This window comes from Gorilla gorilla, chromosome 3 (assembly GCF_029281585.2).
Source record: "Gorilla gorilla gorilla isolate KB3781 chromosome 3, NHGRI_mGorGor1-v2.1_pri, whole genome shotgun sequence".
NCBI lineage: Eukaryota > Metazoa > Chordata > Mammalia > Primates > Hominidae > Gorilla > Gorilla gorilla.
In genome coordinates this window covers 127,087,946-127,108,800 of record NC_073227.2, presented here as the reverse complement: position 1 = coordinate 127,108,800, position 20,855 = coordinate 127,087,946, and the positions used below count along the sequence as shown (strand labels likewise).

The following is a 20,855-nucleotide window of genomic DNA, read 5'->3' as shown; positions in this document are numbered from 1 at the left end:
TAAAGGCCTGACAAGTGTGCTCACTACATTGAATCTTTGTTTCCATTTGCTGTGCTATCATCCTAAGAACGATCTTTATTAGCTCTTTCACAGGATATTAAAGTAATTCTGTTTATTATTTTTATCCTTTCTCCAATCAGTCTCTACCTCAACAAATCCTTTTATTATAGTCATTTTACTATGTATTTATTTGATAACAATTGAGAGGGAAACTTATAATGGCTCTCTGATACCCTCCATAATAAAATATTTCTCTAAAGTTTTATTACTTCCAATAACTTAACTCACTTAAAAAACTAGTCTTTCAGTACCCAGTTTTCCCCTCAATTTTTTTCTCTTTTCACTTTATTAACTTAAAAAAGGTTTTCTTTTTCTTCTTTTCCTAGCTGAGACCCAACTTTTAAGAAAAAGATTAAATCCATTTACTTCATAAAACTTCTAGATTAAAATGACGTTTCCCTTAAGTAACATAGAGCAATCACAGGCTGTATAATCTGAGGATTTTTAAAAGTCTCAGCTAGGTAAAGATTAAGAATAAGATGCTTCTTATTCCTCAAAATAGCCATTCTAGTTATCATCCCTCTAGGATAACTATCTGTATGGCCACTTCCATGAATAGATGAACAACTAACTTACTCTTGCATTACAGCTCATTTACTTAAATGTGCCTTTATCCCAGAAGTTAAAATAACATTATTTAAGAAGATCATTTTTTTAAAAGCCATTCATCTTACTTCATTCTCATTTCTTTGTTCTGCAAAATGCATTATAGAGTCTCTCTTAATAGCAATAATTTATATTTGTCATTCTTGTAGGCAGGAACTCAGGCTCAGAAGCTGGTCAAATGCAATTAGCTTGAGAATTTCAGGCCTCAGATTTGCTGAAGTATTATATCTACAATAAAGAAAGCTCCACATAGTCTCACAGTAATGAAATCCACAGATTGCCATTACAACTGCAGGCATCATCTGAAACTATTTATTGATATAATTGCATTCTTTGGGCTGCTTTGGGATATCTGTACTGAGAACTGTACTTTCTTAAGTATACATTCAAGACCCAAATCAGAATGCATAGATTTAATATTTGAGAAGATGATTTTAAAAAAGAATTTTACAGCAAGACAGTGAGCTTTGAGATGTGGTGGAAAAGATGACTGAACTGAGGTGGAAAGAACAAGTTAAATTATATGACAAATTGGCTGGGTGCGGTGGCTCACACCTGTAATCCCAGCACTTTGGGAGGCTGAGGTGGGCGGAATACGAGGTCAGGAGATCAAGACCATCCTGGCTAACATGGTGAAACCCTGTCTCTACTAAAATTACAAAAAATTAGCCAGGCATGGTGGCAGGCACCTGTAGTCCCAGCTACTCCGGAGGCTGAGGCAAGAGAATGACGTGAACCCAGAAGGCGGAGCCTGCAGTGAGCCAAGATCGCGCCACTGCACTCCAGGCTGGGCGACAGAGTGAGACTCCGCCTCAAAAAAAAAAATTATATGACAAATCAAGAGAGGTGGTCATGCAATTTTTAGGTTGGAATATTGTTTTAATTTTTTTCTGTCAAGTCCAGAAATATTTTTCAAATAATGGTTTTCATAAATTCCCTTATTTCCATTAACATGTATTACTTTGATTTAGTTAAATGTTACAAGTTTTTACTTGCATCTCAATATGTACAGTCCTTTTACTATGCAAAATTTTATCATTACAAAGAAAAATATTCCAAGTCCAAGCAGACTGATGAAGTCATAGTGTTTTATGGATTTATGATAAATGTCATGATGGTAAGGAATGTACACTGGGAGTCAGGCAAATACATTCAAATTCCAGGTCAGACATGAATTGTGAAGACTTGGACAAGTCATTTAAAATTTCTGAGCCTCAATTTCCATTTACATTAAATGATCCTCAAACTTGTTTGACTGGCAATGCTCTTAGAAAATGTATTTACATTACACACTATATATAGTACACTATATATTACATTTATTTCCATTATGTAAACATGGAACAATTTTGTTTCTATAAAAAGGTGAATTTTTAATATAAATACAGGTCTTGACATCTTAATAAAACCATTTTTTTGAGAATAATTAAGAAATTACATTTCTGTTGATTTGGGGTGGAGAGTTCTGTAGATGTCTATTAGGTCCACTTGGTGCAGAGCTGAGTTCAATTCCTGGATATCCTTGTTAAATTTCTGTCTCATTGATCTGTCTAATGTTGACAGTGGGGTGTTAAAGTCTCCCATTATTATTCTGTGGGAGTCGAAGACTCTTTGTAGGTCTCTAAGGACTTGCTTTATGAATCTGGGTGCTCCTGTATTGGGTGCATATATGTTTAGGATAGTTAGCTCTTCTTGTTGAATTGATCCCTTTACCATTATGTAATGGCCTTCTTTGTCTCTTTAGATCTATGTTGGTTTATATCTGTTTTATCAGAGACTAGGATTGCAACCCCTGCTTTTTTTGTTTTCCATTTGCTTGGTAGATCTTCCCCCATTCCTTTATTTTGAGCCTATGTGTGTCTCTGCACCTGAGATAGGTCTCCTGAATACAGCACACTGATGGGTCTTTACTCTTTATCCAATTTGCCAGTCTGCGTCTTTTAATTGGAGCATTTAGCCCATTTACATTTAAGGTTATTATTGTTATGTGTGAATTTGATCCTGTCATTACGATGTTAGCTGGTTATTTTGCTCATTAGTTGATGCAGTTTCTTCCTAGCATTGATAGTCTTTACAATTTGGCATATGTTTTTGCAGTGGCTGGTACTGGTTGTTCCTTTCCATGTTTAGTGCTTCCTTCAGGAGCTCTTGTAGGGCAGCCTGGTGGTGACACAATCTCTCAGCATTTGCTTGTCTATAAAGGATTTTATTTCTCCTTCACTTATGAAGCCTAGTTTGGCTGGATATGAAATTCAGGGTTGAAAATTCTTTTCTTTAAGAATGTTGAATATTGGCCCCCATTCTCTTCTGGCTTGTAGAATTTCTGCCAAGAGATCACCTGTTAGTCAGATGGGCATCCCTTTGTGGGTAACCCGACCTTTCTCTCTGGCTGCCTTTAATTCTTCTCAGCACCACGTTGCATTTATTCCAAAACTGACCACAGAGTTGGAAGTAAAGCAGTCCTCAGCAAATGTAAAAGAACAGAAATTATAACAAACTGTCTCTCAGACCATAGTGCAATCAAACTAGAACTCAGCATTAAGAAACTCACTCAAAACTGCACAACTACATGGAAACTGAACAACCTGTTCCTGAATGACTACTGGGTACATAACAAAATGAAGGCAGAAATAAAGATGTTCTTTGAAACCAATGACAGCAAAGACACAACATACCAGAATCTTTGGGACACATTTCAAGCAGTGTGTAGAGGGAAATTTATAAAACTAAATGCCCACAAGAGAAAGCAGGAAAGATCTAAAATTGACACCCTAACATCACAATTAAAAGAACTAGAGAAGCAAGAGCAAACAAATTCAAAAGCTAGCAGAAGGTAAGAAATAACTAAGATCAGAGCAGAACTGAAGGAGATAGAGACACAAAAAACCCTTCAAAAATTCAATGAATCCAGGAGCTGGTTTTTGAAAACATCAACAAAATTCATAGACTGCTAGCAAGACTAATAAAGAAGAAAAGAGAGAAGAATCAAATAGATGCAATAAAAAATGATAAAGGGGATATCACCACCGATCTCACAGAAATACAAACTACCATCAGAGAATACTATAAACACCTCTATGCAAATAAACTAGAAAATCTAGAAGAAATGGATAAATTCCTGGTCACTTACACCCTCCCAAGACTGAACCAGGAAGAAGTTGAATCCCTGAATAGACCAATAACAGGCTCTGAAATTGAGGCAATAATTAAGAGCCTACCAACCAAAAAAAGTCCAGGAGCAGACGGATTCACAGCTCAGTTCTACCAGAGGTACAAGGAGGAGCTGGTACCATTCCTTCTGAAACTATTCCAATCAATAGAAAAAGAGGGAATCCTCCCTAACTCATTTTATGAGGCCAGCATCATCCTGATAACAAAGCCTGGTAGAGACACAACAAAGAAGAGAATTTTAGACCAATATCCCTGATGAACATCGATGCAAAAAACCTCAATAAAATACTGGCAAACCAAATTCAGCAGCACATCAAAAAGCTTATCCACCATGACCAAGTGGGCTTCATCCCTGGGAAGCAAGGTTCAACATATGCAAATCAATAAACGTAATCCAGCATATAAACAGAACCAAAGACAAAAACCACATGATTATCTCAAAAGATGCAGAAAGGCCTTTGACAAAATTCAACAGCCCTTCATGCTAAAAAACTCTCAATAAATTAGGTATTGATGGGACATATCTCAAAATAATAAGAGCTATTTATGAGAAACCCACAGCCAATATTATACTGAATGGGCAAAAACTGGAAGCATTCTATTTGAAAACTGGCACAGACAGGGATGCCCTGTCTCACTACTCCTATTCAACATACTGTTGGAAGTTCTGGCCAGGGCAATCAGGCAGGAGAAAGAAATAAAGGGTATTCAATTAGAAAAATAGGAAGTCAAATTGTCCCTGTTTGCAGATGTGATGACTGTATATCTAGAAAACCCCATTGCCTCAGCCCAAAATCTCCTTAAGCTGATAAGCAACTTCAGCAAAGTCTCAGGATACAAAATCAATGTGCAAAAATTACAAGCATTCCTATACACCAATAACAGACAAACAGAGAACCAAATCATGAGTGAACTCCCATTCACAATTGCTTCAAAGAGAATAAAATACCTAGGAAGCCAACTTACAAGGGATGTGAAGGAACTCTTCAAGGAGAACTACAAACCACTGCTCAATGAAATAAAAGAAGACACAAACAAATGGAAGAACATTCCATGCTCATGGATAGGAAGAATCAATATCATGAAAATGGCCATACTGCCCAATGTAATTTATAGATTCAATGCCATCCCCATCAAGCTACCAATGACTTTCTTCACAGAACTGGAAAAAACTACTTTAAAGTTCATATGGAACCAAAAAAGAGCCCCCATTGCCAAGTCAATCCTAAGCCAAAAGAGCAAAGCTGGAGGCATCATGCTACCTGACTTCAAACTACACTACAAGGCTATGGTAACCAAAACAGCATGGTACTGATACCAAAACAGAGATATAGACCAATGGAACAGAATAGAGCCCTCAGAAATGATACCACACATCTACAACCACCTGATCTTTGACAAACTTGACAAAAACAAGAAACGGGGAAAGGATTCCCTATTTAATAAATGGTGCTGGGAAAACTGGCTAGCCATATGTAGAAAGCTGAAACTGGATCCCTTCCTTACTCCTTATACAAAAATTAATTCAAGATGGATTGAAGACTTAAATATTAGACCTAAAACCATAAATCCCTAGAAGAAAACCTAGGCATTACCATTCAGGACATAGGCATGGGCAAGGACTTCATGTCTAAAACACCAAAAGCAATGGCAACAAAAGCCAAAATTGACAAATGGGATCTAATTAAACTACAGAGCTTCCACCCAGCAAAACAAACTACCATCAGAGTCAACAGGCAACCTACAGAATGGGAGAAAATTTTTGCAACCTACTCATCTGACAAAGGGCTAATATCCAGAATCTATAAAGAACTCAAACAAATTTACAAGAAAAAAACAAACGACCCCATCAAAAAGTGGGCGAAGGATATGAACAGACACTTCTCAAAAAAAGACATTTGTGCAGCCAAAAAACACATGAAAAATGCTCATCATCACGGGCCATCAGAGAAATGCAAATCAAAACCACAATGAGATATCATCTACACCAGTTAGAATGGCAATCATTAAAAAGTCAGGAAACAACAGGTGCTGGAGAGGATATGCAGAAATAGGAACACTTTTACACTGTTGGTGGGATTGTAAACTAGTTCAACCATTGTGGAAGATAGTGTGGCGATTCCTCAGGGATCCAGAACTGGAAATACCATTTGACCCAGCCATCCCATTACTGGGTATATACATAAAGGAATATAAATCATGCTGCTATAAAGACACATGCATACGTATGTTTATTGCGGCAGTACTCACAATAGCAAAGACTTGGAACCAACCCAAATGTCCAACAATGATAGACTGGATTAAGAAAATGTGGCACATATACAACATGGAGTACTATGCAGCCATAAAAAAGGATGACTTCATGTCCTTTGCAGGGACATGGATGAAGCTGGAAACCATCATTCTCAGCAAACTATCTCAAGGACAAAAAACCAAACACCGCATGTTCTCAGTCATAGGCGGGAATTGAACAATGAGAACACTTGGACACAGGAAGGGAAACATTACACACTGGGGCCTGTCGTGGGGTGGGGGGAGGGCGGAGGGATAGCATTTGGAGATATACCTAATGTAAATAACGAATTAATGTGTGCAGCACACCAACATGGCACATGTATACAAATGTTAGAAACCTGTACGTTGTGCACATGTACCCTAGAACTTAAAGTATAATAAAAAAAAGAACTAAGAAAACAAAATAAACTATATAAGTAAATGTAAAAAAAAAAGAAATTACATTTCTAAATTTTCCTTTGTTTATTTGTAATTTGGGCATTCATTTGTTACAGCTCAAAAAAAGAGCATTGAGTTTTTACATACTTCCCTATATCACAAAGGTAATAATTGGCAGAGTCAGGATTTAAACTCAGGCCCTGAACACTGAGCTGTTCTTTGAGATACTCTGAACTACATGATCCCTTTAGCACTAAATTCCAAGATTACATTATTAATAATTCCAACAAATGTGTATTGTTGATGTTCACTGTATTATACTGGGGGTGGGAATATCAATATGAATCTGATGTTTGGTCCATCCTTGGGGAAGTATATGAAGAGAAAACAACATGTAGAATGGGAGCAACAGGGCACTGTAATGTTCCAGCTGAAAGAAGGGAGCTCCTACTTGGCTTTGAGGAAGGCATGATTAATGAGGGGGCATCTTCCTAAAAAAGATGACTCTTGGGATAGTGTAATTTGAGAGTAAAGATCAGGTTGAGAGGAATAGGAAGATAATGATAGTACTGTTTTGGAAATGTTGCTGTAGATAAGCACAATTGAAAATATGAAACTGTGCTGTAATCCCAGCATGCTGGGAGGCAGAGGCAGGCAGATATACTCACGTCAGGAGTTTGAGACCAGCCTGGACAACGTGGCAAAACCTCGTCTCTACTAAAAATACTGAAAAAAAAAATATTCTGAAAGTATGAAACGAGGAACAGTGGCTTAAACTATACTGAGATAAAGATTAAATGGTCAATATTCCTTAGATTGTGGTTGAACTCAAGAGAAATTATTCTCTCAGCTTCTGTGGGCAGGTAAGAAGAGGAAAGGGCCTAAAGCCATAATCCTAAGAAAACCCATGTTTAAGGAATCGGCATTAGAAAACAAACCCACAAAGAGACTAAAACAGAGAGAAGGGGTAACCTAAGAGCGAGATGCAAGTGCTAAGGGAGAAGAGTTTGTCACAAAGATGGCAGTAAATGGTTGGATGCCACAAAGAAATCAAATAAGCTGAGAGATTTTTTAAAAAGACTTATTAGTTTTAGAATTGAAGGATCCAGGGTTTTGCCAGGGGGACTCATCACCCAGATTCAGAAACCATCAAGGCATAGTCAATTTCATTTCACCCTAACCTCCACCCAGTTCTCCCTTTCCGGCATTATTTAGAAGCAAATCCCAGATATCACATCAACAGCAGATATGTTTTTAATATGCATTACCAATCAGACACATACTTTGCCAGAGTATTTGCAGAGGGCCTGTGTGTGAGGCATACTGATGGCCAGAGTTACAGCATGAGTGGGAACCAAAGAACTGAACTCCCTGAGAGCAGACTCTTCTTTGAGGAACAGCAGAGAGCAGGAGAGAGAAAAAGAAACAAGGGGAGGACACAGAGTCAAAGCAATCAGAGGGAGGCATTTGCTTTTCTTTGTTTTAATTTTTAACTTAGAAAATACAAGAGCTTGTTTATGGACCACTGGAAGGAGGCTGTAGTAATAGAGAGACAGAGGCGTACATACACACACATATGGAACAGCCGGTAGAGGTGGGGTTTGGGTTGTGGATTCAAAATACAGAAAAGGGAAGGGCTGATAGCGATTGTATAAGAGATGAAAAGGGACCAGCTCAAAAGCTGTGGGACTGACCACGAACAGACAAAAAAAAAAAAAACGCTTCCGTTTTTCTGAGAGAGACTGGAGAAAAGAAGGGATAGTAAAGGCAAATGTCACTTTATTTGAACAGTGGGAGTTCAGAATAAAGAAGTTCATAATTGCTAGCCTTTGTTTTCACAAAGAGGAAGAATACATTCATGTTTTAACAGAGATGAGGACAGTGAAAGTAAAAGGGCTTGAAAGAGTGGTGAAGTTGTCAAATAGTTACTAAGGGGAAATGGAATAAGAACCTGCACAGAGACAAGCAGAGGGGTCTCTCAGTGTGCCCGAGGGCCCAGGGGAGAGTGGCCACAGTGAACACTAATGTAATCAACCCACCACAGGCATCTGGCTCAATTAAAGTTCTACTTGGCCTAGTCTATCTGACATGTTCCTCTATATGACTAATCTGACACCACAGGCTGGCTGGCTCTCAAGAAGGAAATACTTTCCTCAGAGAAATTTCCATTCCCAAAGTATATCTTGCTTGCTCATGTGCTACTCCTGGTTTGCAGAGGTCAAGATTCTGCACAATATCTCAGCAGCACTGACATGGGCTGCAGACAATATGACCAAGAGGGGTCCACTAGCCAGACATGCTCTGCAAATGTTTTGCTCAATCTGCACAGGGTTTTAAAATTAAGGAAATTAAACATAAAACTCTGGAGTTTCCCCTTTTGTTATAAAAGTCCAGAGAGCTCTTGGTTTGTGTCAGGGACTGGCTGTAGGAGAATTCAGAAGGTCCACATGCTGTTGTTCACCACAAGTCCCACCACATCCTTCCTCATCATCTTAATTCACTTATACTTGTTTCTGCTAGAAAGGGAATGGTATTTATTAGGAAGGTTACGAGGAAGTGATATTTACTAAGAAGATTACTAATGTCACATTTTCACCTTTACTACAAAATACACATAAGACCATAGAAGTCATCTTTAAAAGAAGAATTTTAAGCAGTTTATTGATAAGAAGATAAAGGCAATTCTGGAGCTAAAAGGTCTTTCCTCTATTATCTAATAATAGCTCCTCCTCTATTATCTAATAAAACAATGTATCCCTACTCAACAAGTGAGTGCCAGGACATTGTAAAAGTTGTCAATTGTGTTTGCTGTATGAAATCTCACCTAGACTATCACAATAGCCTCTCATCTGAGATTCCCGAGCTCTTCTCTTACAATTTTCTTCTCCACCAGCAATACTGTTCACAAATGTTGTTTGACAAATGAGGAGAACACAGAACAAAGAGGTCAAATAACTTACCCTATTATACAGCTTCTGGGTCTGGTACCGGGAAATAGGCCTTCCTGTTTCTTCCCATACTCTTCATGGTCTGTCTTGTTTTCTAGAATGCTGTTTAATCCCTGAAAATGGAAAACATAATTTCTTCCTAAACTTTTTTTTCCAAAAATTAAATACTGCTTGTATTTCCTTGTATAAGATTTTAACTGCTATGGTTGTATCTCCTGTATCCCAACTTATACACATACCATCTCATTTGGTACTGAACACACAGTAATGGCTCCCATAAAATGAGGCACATTATACACAAATAGGGTGGGCGGTCTTGGAAAAGATATTTCTACGTCAGGCATAGGATAGACAAATTTAGCATATATTAAAAATGTTTTGAAACAAACTACTTTTTCATTAATATATCTTATTCATTTGGATACTGTTATAATAGGGTTACACAGCAAATCTGTATCTTATTTGCAAAAAGTATTTTGGGGGCCTGTATAAATCCAGCCAAACCTGTGTTCTAAAATCCTCTTCGTCCTTTCATATTCTGGACTCTAATACATTTTACACTAGCCCTTAAAACTGTGTAATTCTAATTTTAAAGTATCATGGAATTGGCAAGATGAAAGTCTTTTATTAGAGAACTATTCATTGTAATAGCTACACTCTGCCTTTCAGATTACTAGGGAATTAACCACATAATATTCCACCATATATAATTTTGAATGGCATGTGTGCAAGTATAAGAGTAAGTATTTAGAATAAATATTTGGATTATTATTTAGATTGTGTGATAAAAATGTAGTACAATTCCCTGAAAGTTTTGCTGATAACTATATTAGTCAAATTCAAGGGTTTTATAATCTGGAAAGCAGCACATTCAGTCTTTTTCCTGGCTGATCATGACAATGGAGGACAGAGATGTGTTAAGCACTCGATTGCATTTACTATGTGACAAGCAATGTTCAAAAGGCTTTACCAATAATCAATAATTGAATCCTTTCAACAAATCTATGAGGTGCATACTGTTATTATTCTCATTTTACAGATGAAGAAACAGAGCTATAGAAAGATTAAGTAACTTGACAAGATCATACATCGAACAATTACTTCTTTCAACTCATAATTTTGTAGTTGACGGTTTAAATGTATTCATGTGACACTAGGAGGAAAAAAAACTGAATGAATAAATAAGACAAAGACAAGAAAAGTAAAGCTGTAAATGAGAAAGATACAAATCCAGACAAGAACAAAATACACAGCAGTGAAAAGTAGCAATACTGTGCTAAAAAAAATCTAAAACCAGAAGAGAATTACAGTTCTCGTTCAGTCTCTCAGTTTTTAAATTGGATGTTGAGGACTACAAAAGTACGGTATTGTCTTCACACTTCCACAAATGATTAACATCAGGGTCTAGACTAGGAGTCTGACAGACACTCTCATTGAGCACCATCTCTGAGCCAGGCCTACACTGAGCACATAGGGTAAAATCTAAACTAGTCAGAGTCCTCACCCACCAGGAGGTCACCATTAAGAGAACAAGACCAACAGATGCATAAATAATAACTCTAGTGTGAGGTAAGTGCTAGTGGACCTCTGGACAAATAGAAAGGATTAATGAAGAGTTCTTAGGAACCGCAGGAAACATTCTACAGGATAATTGACTATTAAACAGACATATAAAGGAAAAGAAAAATTTTGCCAGGCAGAGAAAAGGGAAAGTCATTACAGTTGAAGGCCAAAGCTCACAAAACAGACTAGAGTTCTGAAGCACCATAGCATGTTCCATGCACACTGTGTGCATTAGATGTATTCATTCAAATATTTTTTATTCAACCAGCATTTGTTGAGAACCTACTATATAGCATGGAGAATGGTGTTTCATACACCCATGATAAAAATGGTGCTGGTCAGAGAGTTCTCAAGTCTAATTAGGAAAGCCAAGTCTCCAGAGAGTTCACAGTTTAATTAGGAAAGCCAAGTGAGTAAACAAATTAGACTAAGTGCTAAGAGAGATGTCTTGGTCTACTTTGGGGCTTAAAGTTTAAAGAGGTAATTTCTACTGGACAGGAAAGGTTGGCAAGGAAAGGCTTCAAGGTCAACACTTGGTTTGTGTCTCAAGAAATGGGTAGCTATTTGGCAGGAATGTAGAGAAATGAGAAGAGGTGTGAAAATTTGATATAAATATCTTGCTAATGAGGCAAAAGCTACCTAACTTGATAAGAAGGCAAGGTTGGTCATTACCTCATAACTGGCTCCTCCTGGCATCCGGATTCACGTCAATTAGCTAGACTTTTAAGAGAAATAAATAATTCTAAATCTATAAACCTCAAATATAGCCCATCATCTTGAATGGTGCTGACACCAGACCACATGAGGTGGCAAATTCTTTTTAAAAACACTTTCCAGATGAATCAATCACAAAATAAAATGACCCTAGCTACAGAAAACAAATAGAAATCCTTGTCTATTTTATTCTTTTACTTTACACTGTTGGGAAAGCTCAAACCAGCAGTACAGTTTCCTAAACCACACAGGCCTCACCACACACCAGTCAGCATTGTGCTGGTGTCCAAGCCCTTGGAGCAGGGGCTTTGCCTTCATCTCTTTGGGTGGCAACTGAGAAATGGTCCACGGAAAATAATAGAAACACATGTGGAAAGAAGCACAACTGTGACCCTTAATTTTGCAGGCTGAAAACACCAGATCATCCCCAAACCCTTCCTGTTTCACAAGAAAGACGTAGGTGGTAAGAGGGATGACAAGAGGGTTGCAGTTTACATGGATGAATACCTCGCCTCAAACGCAAGCAAGTTGATGACTAGATCTGTAGTCAGGGATCACCTAGCTTCTGATGGGGATTAATTAAGTGCAGCAAGGACACTTTTCAGCAATGTGCTTGCCACCCGTCAATAGCGTCTAACCAATCTTAGGCATCTCTAAGTTTGCCTTAAAATCCCAAATTATTTGTCAAATACCATGCATGTCTAAGAACATGCTGAGTCAGGCTGTACACCAATAAATGCCTTGGGATTGTAAGCATTTTTTAACAAAACATCACAGAAGAAGAAAGAGACTACCAAGAATACATAAACTATAAAAAATGAAAATGAACAGAAGGAATAAACATTTTGAAGTTCACATCATCAAGCTAATCAACTAGTGACTAAAACCAGTAATTCATCTGCAGCCTCTTTAAGAAGGCCACAAATTGTCCCTGCTGAAGCAGCATAACTGACGTAGTTTGCTGGTTGGAACTGTGAAGACTGGACATCAGTTCTTCAAGAAAAATTTTGGAAGAAGCAAGTCCAGTGAATAACAAGCTAGACTCATTATCCTTTATAGCAGATTTATATTCTAGAAAGAATACAATGAGATCGACATGGTCTAATATAAATAACAAAACTCAGGTCCCTCACTTACCTTATGAGCTTTTCATAAGTGGTCTGTATTTTCTGTTCTAGGGACTTTAACATAACTAAAGGGACTGTTTGCTTTTCAGGTTATGTTAGATATAGTTACACATAGTGAGTGAGTGAGTGACAGTTTCTGTGAGGCACATGAGGTCAGAGGTAAATAATCTCATCATTTTTATCCTAAAATTTGCTACAATATCCTATGGACCTTAATTAAAATTTGTTTACACCAAATAGATTAAGTTTTTGAGAATTTTTGTCCCGGATAATTTTTTTAATTGTACTTTAAGTTCTGGGGTACATGTGCAGAGCATGCAGTTTGGTTACATAGGTATACACATGCCATGGTGGTTTGCTGTACCCATCAACCTGTCATTTACATTAGGTATTTCTCCTAATGCTACCCCTCCCCTAGGCCCCCATCCCCCGACAGGTCCCAGTGTGTGATGTTCCCCTCCCTGTGTCCATGTGTTCTCATTGTTCAACTCCCACTTATGAGTGAGAGCATGCAGTGTTTGGTTTTCTGTTCTTGTGTTAGTTTGCTGAGAATGATGGTTTCCAGCTTCATCCATGGCCCTGAAAAGGATATGAACTCATCCTTTTTTATGGCTGCATAGTATTACATGGTGTACATGGTGCCACATTTTCTTTATCCAGTCTATCACTGATGGGCATTTGGGTTGGTTCCAAGTCTTTGTATTGTGAACAGCGCTGCAATAAACATATGTGTGCATTTGTGTTTATAGTAGAATGATTTATAATCCTTTGGGTATATATCCAGTAATGGGATTGCTGGGTCAAATTGTATTTCTGGTTCTAGATCTTTGAGGAATTGCCACACTATCTTCCACAATGGTTGAACTAATTTACACTCCCACAAACAGTGTGAAAGCATTCCTATTTCTCCACATCCTCTCCAGCATCTGTTGTTTCCTGACTTTTTAATGATTGCCATTCTAACTGGTGTGAGATGGTGTCTCATTGTGGTTTCTATTTGCATTTCTCTAGTGACCAGTGATGATGAGCTTTTTTTCATATGTTTGTTGGCCATATAAATGTCTTCTTTTGAGAAGTGTCTGTTCATATCTTTCACCCACTTTGTGATGGGGTTGTTTGTTTTTTTCTTGTAAATTTGTTTAAGTTCTTTGTAGATTCTGGATATTAGCCCTTTGTCAGATGAGTAGATTGCAAAAATTTTCTCCCATTCTGTAGGTTGCCTGTTCACGCTGATGGTAGTTTCGTTTGCTGTGCAGAAGCTCTTTAGTTTAATTAGATCCCATCTGCCAGTTTTGGGTTTTGTTGCCATTGCTTTTGGTGTTTTAGTCATGAAGTCTTTGCCCATGCCTATGTCCTGAATGGTATTGCCAAGGTTTTCTTCTAGGGTTTTTATGGTTTTAGGTCTTACATTTAAGTCTTTAATCCATCTTGAGTTAAGTTTTGTACAAGGTGTAAGGAAGGGATCCAGTTTAAGTTTTCTGCATATGGCTAGCCAGTTTTCCCAACACCATTTATTAAATAGGGAATCCTTTCCCTGAAAATTGCTTGTTTTTGTCAGGCTTGTCAAAGATCAGATGGTTGTAGATGCATGGTGTTATTTCTGAGGCCTCTGTTCTGTTCCACTGGTCTATATCTCTGTTTTGGTACCAGTACCATGCTGTTTTGGTTATCGTAGCCTTGTAGTAGAGTTTGAAGTCAGGTAGCATGATGCCTCCAGCTTTGTTCTTTTGGCTTAGGATTGTCTTAGCGACGCGGGCTCTTTTTTGGTTCCACATGAACTTTAAAGTAGTTTCTTCCAATTCTGTGAAGAAAGTCATTGGTAGCTTGATGGGGATGGCATTGAATCTATAAATTACCTTGGGCAGTATGGCCATTTTCACGATATTGATTCTTCCTATCCATGAGCATGGAATGTTCTTCCATTTGTTTGTGTCCTCTCTTATTTCCTTGAGCAGTGGCTTGTGGTTCTTCTTGAAGAGGTCCTTTACATCCCTTGTAAGTTGTATTCCTAGTTATTTTATTCTCTTTGTAGCAATTGTGAATGGGAGTTCACTCATGGTTTGACTCTGTCTATTATGGTGTATAGGAATGCTTGTGATTTTTGCACATTGTTTTGTGTCCTGAGACTTTGCTGAATTTGCTTATCAGCTTAAGGAAATTTGGGGCTGAAATGATGGGGTTTTCTAAATATACAATCATGTCATCTGCAAACAGAGACAGTTTTACGTTCTCTCTTCCTACTTGAATACCCTTTATTTCTTTCTCTTGCCTGATTTCCCTGGCCAGAACTTCCAATATTTTGTTGAATAGGAGTGGCATGAGAGGGCATCCTTGCCTTGTGCCAGTTTTCCAAGGGAACACTTCTAGTTTTTGCCCATTCAGTATGATATTGGCTGTGGGTCTGTCATAAATAGCTCTTATTATTTTGAGATACGTTCCATCAATACCTAATTTATTGAGAGTTTTTAGCATGAAGGGGTGTTGAATTTTTTCAAAGGCCTTTTCTTCATCTATTGAGATAATAATGTGGGTTTTGTCATTGTTTCTGTTTATGTGATGGATTACATTTATTGATTTGCATATATTGAACCAGCTTTGCATCCCAGTGATGAAGCCGACTTGATCATACTGGAGCCTCAGATAATTTTTTTTACAGCAGTGAATTTAAAGTAACTAAATATTTTTCCAAAACCCTGTAGCAGAAATCTATTTGTAATATGATTTCTAAAAGATGGAGAGTGAGGGCAGGCAGGGGGGATGGATTTCAAGAGGAAGAAAAGTGCTATATTTAGTTAAATTAAAATGGAATGGTTTGCATCTATACATAGTGAATTAGCTGTCATTGCATAACAGATGATTGGCATCTATTTGCACAGTGATTAAAGAGTATTTTCAGTCCCCAGAGTCAAAATCCACATGGAGTGTTATATGTTCTCATCTGAATAATTACTCAGTGGTCAAGAAAAGACAGGGACTATATTCACAAATGGACACCATATTGAATCAGAATCAAGAATTTCATTAGACTCTCATCTGTCTTTTCAGCAGAATACATTTCTATCCTTCATTCATTCTTTTCATCATTCTTTCACAAATTTTGAGTGAGCAGCGAAAAAAATAAGGAAAAGGAAAAAACCTTATATTCTGATTAATAGAGATAGATAATAAACTACATAGTATGTTCTGTGTCATGTATGTTAGATTAGTTAATAAGAAGAATAATAAAGCAGGGACTAAGGCTCAGAAATGTGAGGGGAAACATTCAGGCAGAAGAGCAAGGAATAGCTTGTTAAGAAAGTGGCATTTTATTCGACATCTGAAATAGGTAAGGGAGTGAGCTAGGTACATGGCTAAGAAAATAGAGTCCTAGGAAAGATTACTGCAAAGGCCCTGAGGGCGAAGTACGTGGTGTGTTCAGTGACACCAAGGAGGGCAGTGTAGCTGGACTAAGTGAGAAACAGTTATGGGCATAGAAAGGACATCAGAGAGCTCCCTGGGAACCAAATTATGGAGCGCCTTTATATAAACAAGACTTCTATTTTCACTGTGATTGTGATGAGGAATCATTGAAAGATTTTTAAGCAAAATAGTAAGATAATATCACATTCTTTATAGCAGACTATTTCAAGAAGACTTTTAGCTATGCCGTGAATAGTTACAATATTCTATTCCAAAAATATTTCAACTTTATGGTGGGGCATGGTGGCTCATGCCTGTAATCCCAGCAATCTGGGAGCCCAAGGCGGGCAAATCACTTGAGGTCAGGAGTTTGAGACCAGCATGGCCAACAAGGCAAAACCCAGTCTCTACTAAAAATACAAAAATTAGCCAGGTGTGGTGGCAGCCACTTGTAATCCCAGCTACTTGTGAGGCTAAGGCAGGAGAATCGCTTGAACCCAGAAGGCAGAGATTTCAGTGAGCCCAGATCGCACCAACTGCACTCCAGCCTGGGTGACAGAGTGAGACTGCATCTCAAAAACAAACAAACAAACAAACAAAAATTTCAACTTTATAAATCTTTGGAGTTGATCTAACAATAACTCCAAATTCCTTACTTTACAGTGAAGAAATTAAAGCCCAGTGATGGTGAGTGACTTTTCCCATTCCAGTAGTTGGTAGTTAAGATCAAACTTTTCAATGGAATAAACTAGAGGAAGAAGTGGTAAGTTTTATTGCTCAAAACCAGGAAATGCACTGATTTATTTTGGAGGAGCTCATTTATAGAGAACTCACAAGATTGAATTACAATTTAAGTTTTGGCTAGATCTGTTAATTTTATATGGTCATAACCTACATCTTCTTTCTTTACCAGTAATCCCAGTGAGAATGATGTCATTTAGCCTTTTCCATACTCCAGATACTCTTATCACTTTTTGCAAAACTGGGAACTGAGGAGTATCTTTTCCATGGAGTAGAAAAGACTAACCTATCGACTAGATAAAGTACAGATGACTCTAGGTTTGAAAGAAAGCACCTTGGTTAAACAGAAAAAGCTTCAGCTGAACAAAGAACCCTTCATAGCTGTTTCAGTTAGTGACCTTTTTGATCAAGGCTTTGACCATATAGACCATGACCACCTTTAAGTTATTCATATGGCCGTGTTCCTGAATAAAACCTTTTGGTTCTTCAAAAGTTAAATCACCTAAAGCAGATATAATTTATTTATAGAAGTATACTCTTCTTTACTAACCTAAAGTATGAGGTGTTTTGGGGGCACAATTTGGCTGACTTCTACTACAAGGAGCTACACATTCATGAAAGACAACATCCTTCTCTTCATAGAGTGATTTTCCTCCTGTAGCCTGAGTTCTAGACTCATAGGTCAAAACTCAATTTGGGCAAATTCACATGGGGTGGAAATCTTGGTATCTTTCATCATACCAAAACAATGTACAGTTTTAAAACTTAAAGCACTAAAGAAGCTAGCATCACTGAAAATATCCTCAGGAAAAAATCTGAAAGCCTGGACAAATTCTGAGTTAAACAAACACTATCAAAATCCCAGGGATATATTAGTCTTTTAAACACTGCTACAAAGCCACATCATGGCATGTGGTAAAGGGCCCAAATGAATCAGAAGATAATTAAGCATCCACACATTCATTGGTCTTCCAGTTTAAAAGGAAGAGAGAGGAAAGTGGCTAGTATTCTCACACAGGTCTTATCAATAAGACTAAGTTATCAAAGTAGAGCCCATCAGAAGTAGGATTGGTGTAGCTCACTTGGTGGAAAAGATAATTAAGGGTGGCAGGATGGGTTAAATAAAGAAGATACTGGAGATAAGAAGATGCTCAGGAGGCTGTTGTCATCCAGATATGATGCCAGGAGGAGGGCAGGAGGGGGTTGTTTCCAAAGTTATCATAACTCTTATGGAAAGATTGGCCTCTGTAGATATTTCAAGTAAAAATCTGATAAAACATGGTGATTAGCTAGATCAGTAGAGGGATAAAGATTACCAATTTATTTCAAACCTGGAATGTTAGAACTATGACAGACGTAGACAATTAAGAATAAAATTTGGATTGAGGAGACAAGAATGAAAGAGCTACCATTCATTGACTACTTCCAATGTACTAAGCCACGTGCATTCATTAGCTTATTTAATGTTCTCAACAACCCTGTTGATTCATTACTTTATCCATATATTTATTCATTGACAAACATTTACCAAGTGGCTATTATAGATTGGGTGTTGTTCTATGTAAACATCATTATCTCCAATTTTATACATGAGGAAACTGAAGCTCAGACAGGAGCAGTAATACATCTAAGGTACCTAGCCAGTAAATGGCAGAACTGGAACACAAACCCAGGTTTAATGGGTTCCAATGTCACCATAATTACTATATTAAACTGCTCTGAATTTTAGCTTTGGATTTAATTCAAAAGATGCAACTGACCCCCAAGAAAGTCCAGTTGTGGGACAAAAAGAAAAAGGATTGGAGGGCCATGAGGCTACTGGCATTGGCTGAATAAGAAAGGCACCAGGACATTGGGAATCAAGTGTGTATGTGAGGCATAAAGGGAGAAGCAGCTTTATTACATGAACATCTCAGTGAGGACATTGGCTTTGGCTAATAGTATGGAGGGTCAAGGGCTATAAAACCAAGTACAGCCGCCGCTGAATTTTCTGGTCTCTAGGAGAAGAAAGGATGTTGTAGGGATGAGATGGACCCATATCTCCTCTGAAATTCAGATATCCAGAAACTGACATACCCTATGATGTTAAAGATATCAATGGTACATTAAGTTATTTAATTAACACAGACTGGATAAGCCTGATTTTTTTTAATTTTTGGTACTGTTCTGGTTTGAATTGTGTCCCCCAGAAACAATATGTTGATGTCCTAACCCCGAATACCTCAGAATGTGATCTCATTTGAAAATAGAATTATTGCGGATATAATTAGTTAAGATGAGATCACATTAAAGTAGGGTAGGCCCTTAATCCAATGCAACTGGTTTTCTTACAAGAAGAAAAGAGACACACCTGGGAATACCATGTGATAACAGAGACAGAGACTGGAGGGATGCATCTATAAGCCAAGGAATATCAAGCATTGCTGGTAACATCAGAAGCAAAGAGAAGGGCATGGAACAGATTCTTCCACAGAGCATGCAGAAGGAACTAACTCTACCGACACCTTCATTTAGACATCTAGCCTGCAGAATGAGAAATGAATTTCTGTTGTTTTAAGCCACCCAGTTGGTGATACTTTGTTGTGGCAGCACTAAGAAACAAATATAAGTATTTATCAAATTAAAAAAAATCACTCTCATGATGTCCCAGGAATGTTCTAAGTGCTATACCAAATAAACTAATTTGATCACCGTAACAATCCAATATGCTAAGTACTATTATCTACATATTACTGATGAGAAAATTGAAGCATAGTGAGGTTGCATAACTTCTCAAATAAAGATGTGAGACTGATACCCACATAAGTCTGGTCCCAGAGTCTACGTACCTAAACACCATGCTCTGCTCTGTGTCATTACCCTAAGAATTCCTATTGCCCTTACTTTTCAGTATACTATCCCAGGCCCCTCAATTTCATTCCCAAAGCACTGACAATCTTTTTTTTTTTTTTTTTTGGATGAGTCTCGCTCTGTCGCCCAGGCTGGAGTGCAGTGGCGTGATCTCGGCTCACTGCCAGCTCCGCCTCCCGGGTTCACGCCATTCTCCTGCCTCAACCTCCTGAGTAACTGGGACTACAGGGGCCCACCACCACACCCAGCTAAATTTTTTGTATTTTTTGTAGAGACGGGGTTTCACCATGTTAGCCAGGATGGTCTCGATCTCCTGACCTCATGATCCGCCCGCCTTGGCCTCCCAAAGTGCTGGGATTACAGGCGTGAGCCACCGCACCAGCCCCAGCACTGACAATCTTAAATTACATAATCTCAAATGATGACAAGAAAATTAATTTGCCCACTGGTTCAGCATTTAAACAAATATTTCTCATAGTCAGTCTCACATTTAATCCTTGAAACATTCCAGGGTTGGCCTATCTTTTGTTTTGTGGAGTTTGTTGATAAGGTAGAACGCAGTGATTTGAAAAACAATTATATGGTGTTGGTAAATGCATGTTGAACCATGGATGTTGAATAAACTGAAAATTCCAAGGGATTTTCATGTAATGTATACACCAATTTTGCAGGATTCATAGAAGTTTCATTACTCTTTTGACTTTGGTTAACTGCTCACATATTGTTATAAAATAAGATAGAATAAAGCAAAATATTTGCTTAACTATATTAAAGACTGATGAGGGACTTCACAAGTTTGCTCAGGATGAGGTGCACATATTGGAGGAGAGCTGTACGACATCCTCTCTGGATGTTGCCAATTCTCTTTTGGAGTCATCCTTTTGCTTCATTATTAAGAAAGACAGGATACTCCCTTCCCTAAGGGGCCAAAACAGACCCACTCCACAAGAGGCCAGGACCAATGTGCCTTAACGAGGAAGCTGAACTAAGTTTGCTTCAGGGC

The 20,855-nt window shown here is 38.0% G+C and overlaps 1 long non-coding RNA gene across 1 annotated transcript in view; it reads right to left on the bottom strand.

Annotated features, from left to right (window-relative positions):
• LOC129533098 (uncharacterized) overlaps positions 1-20,855 on the bottom strand; it is a 208,643-nt gene that overhangs the window by 71,208 nt on the left and 116,580 nt on the right. Inside the window, exon 4 of the long non-coding RNA XR_010133451.1 lies at positions 9,471-9,571. This is a non-coding gene — a long non-coding RNA (uncharacterized lncRNA). The remainder of the gene's footprint in view (positions 1-9,470; positions 9,572-20,855) is intronic.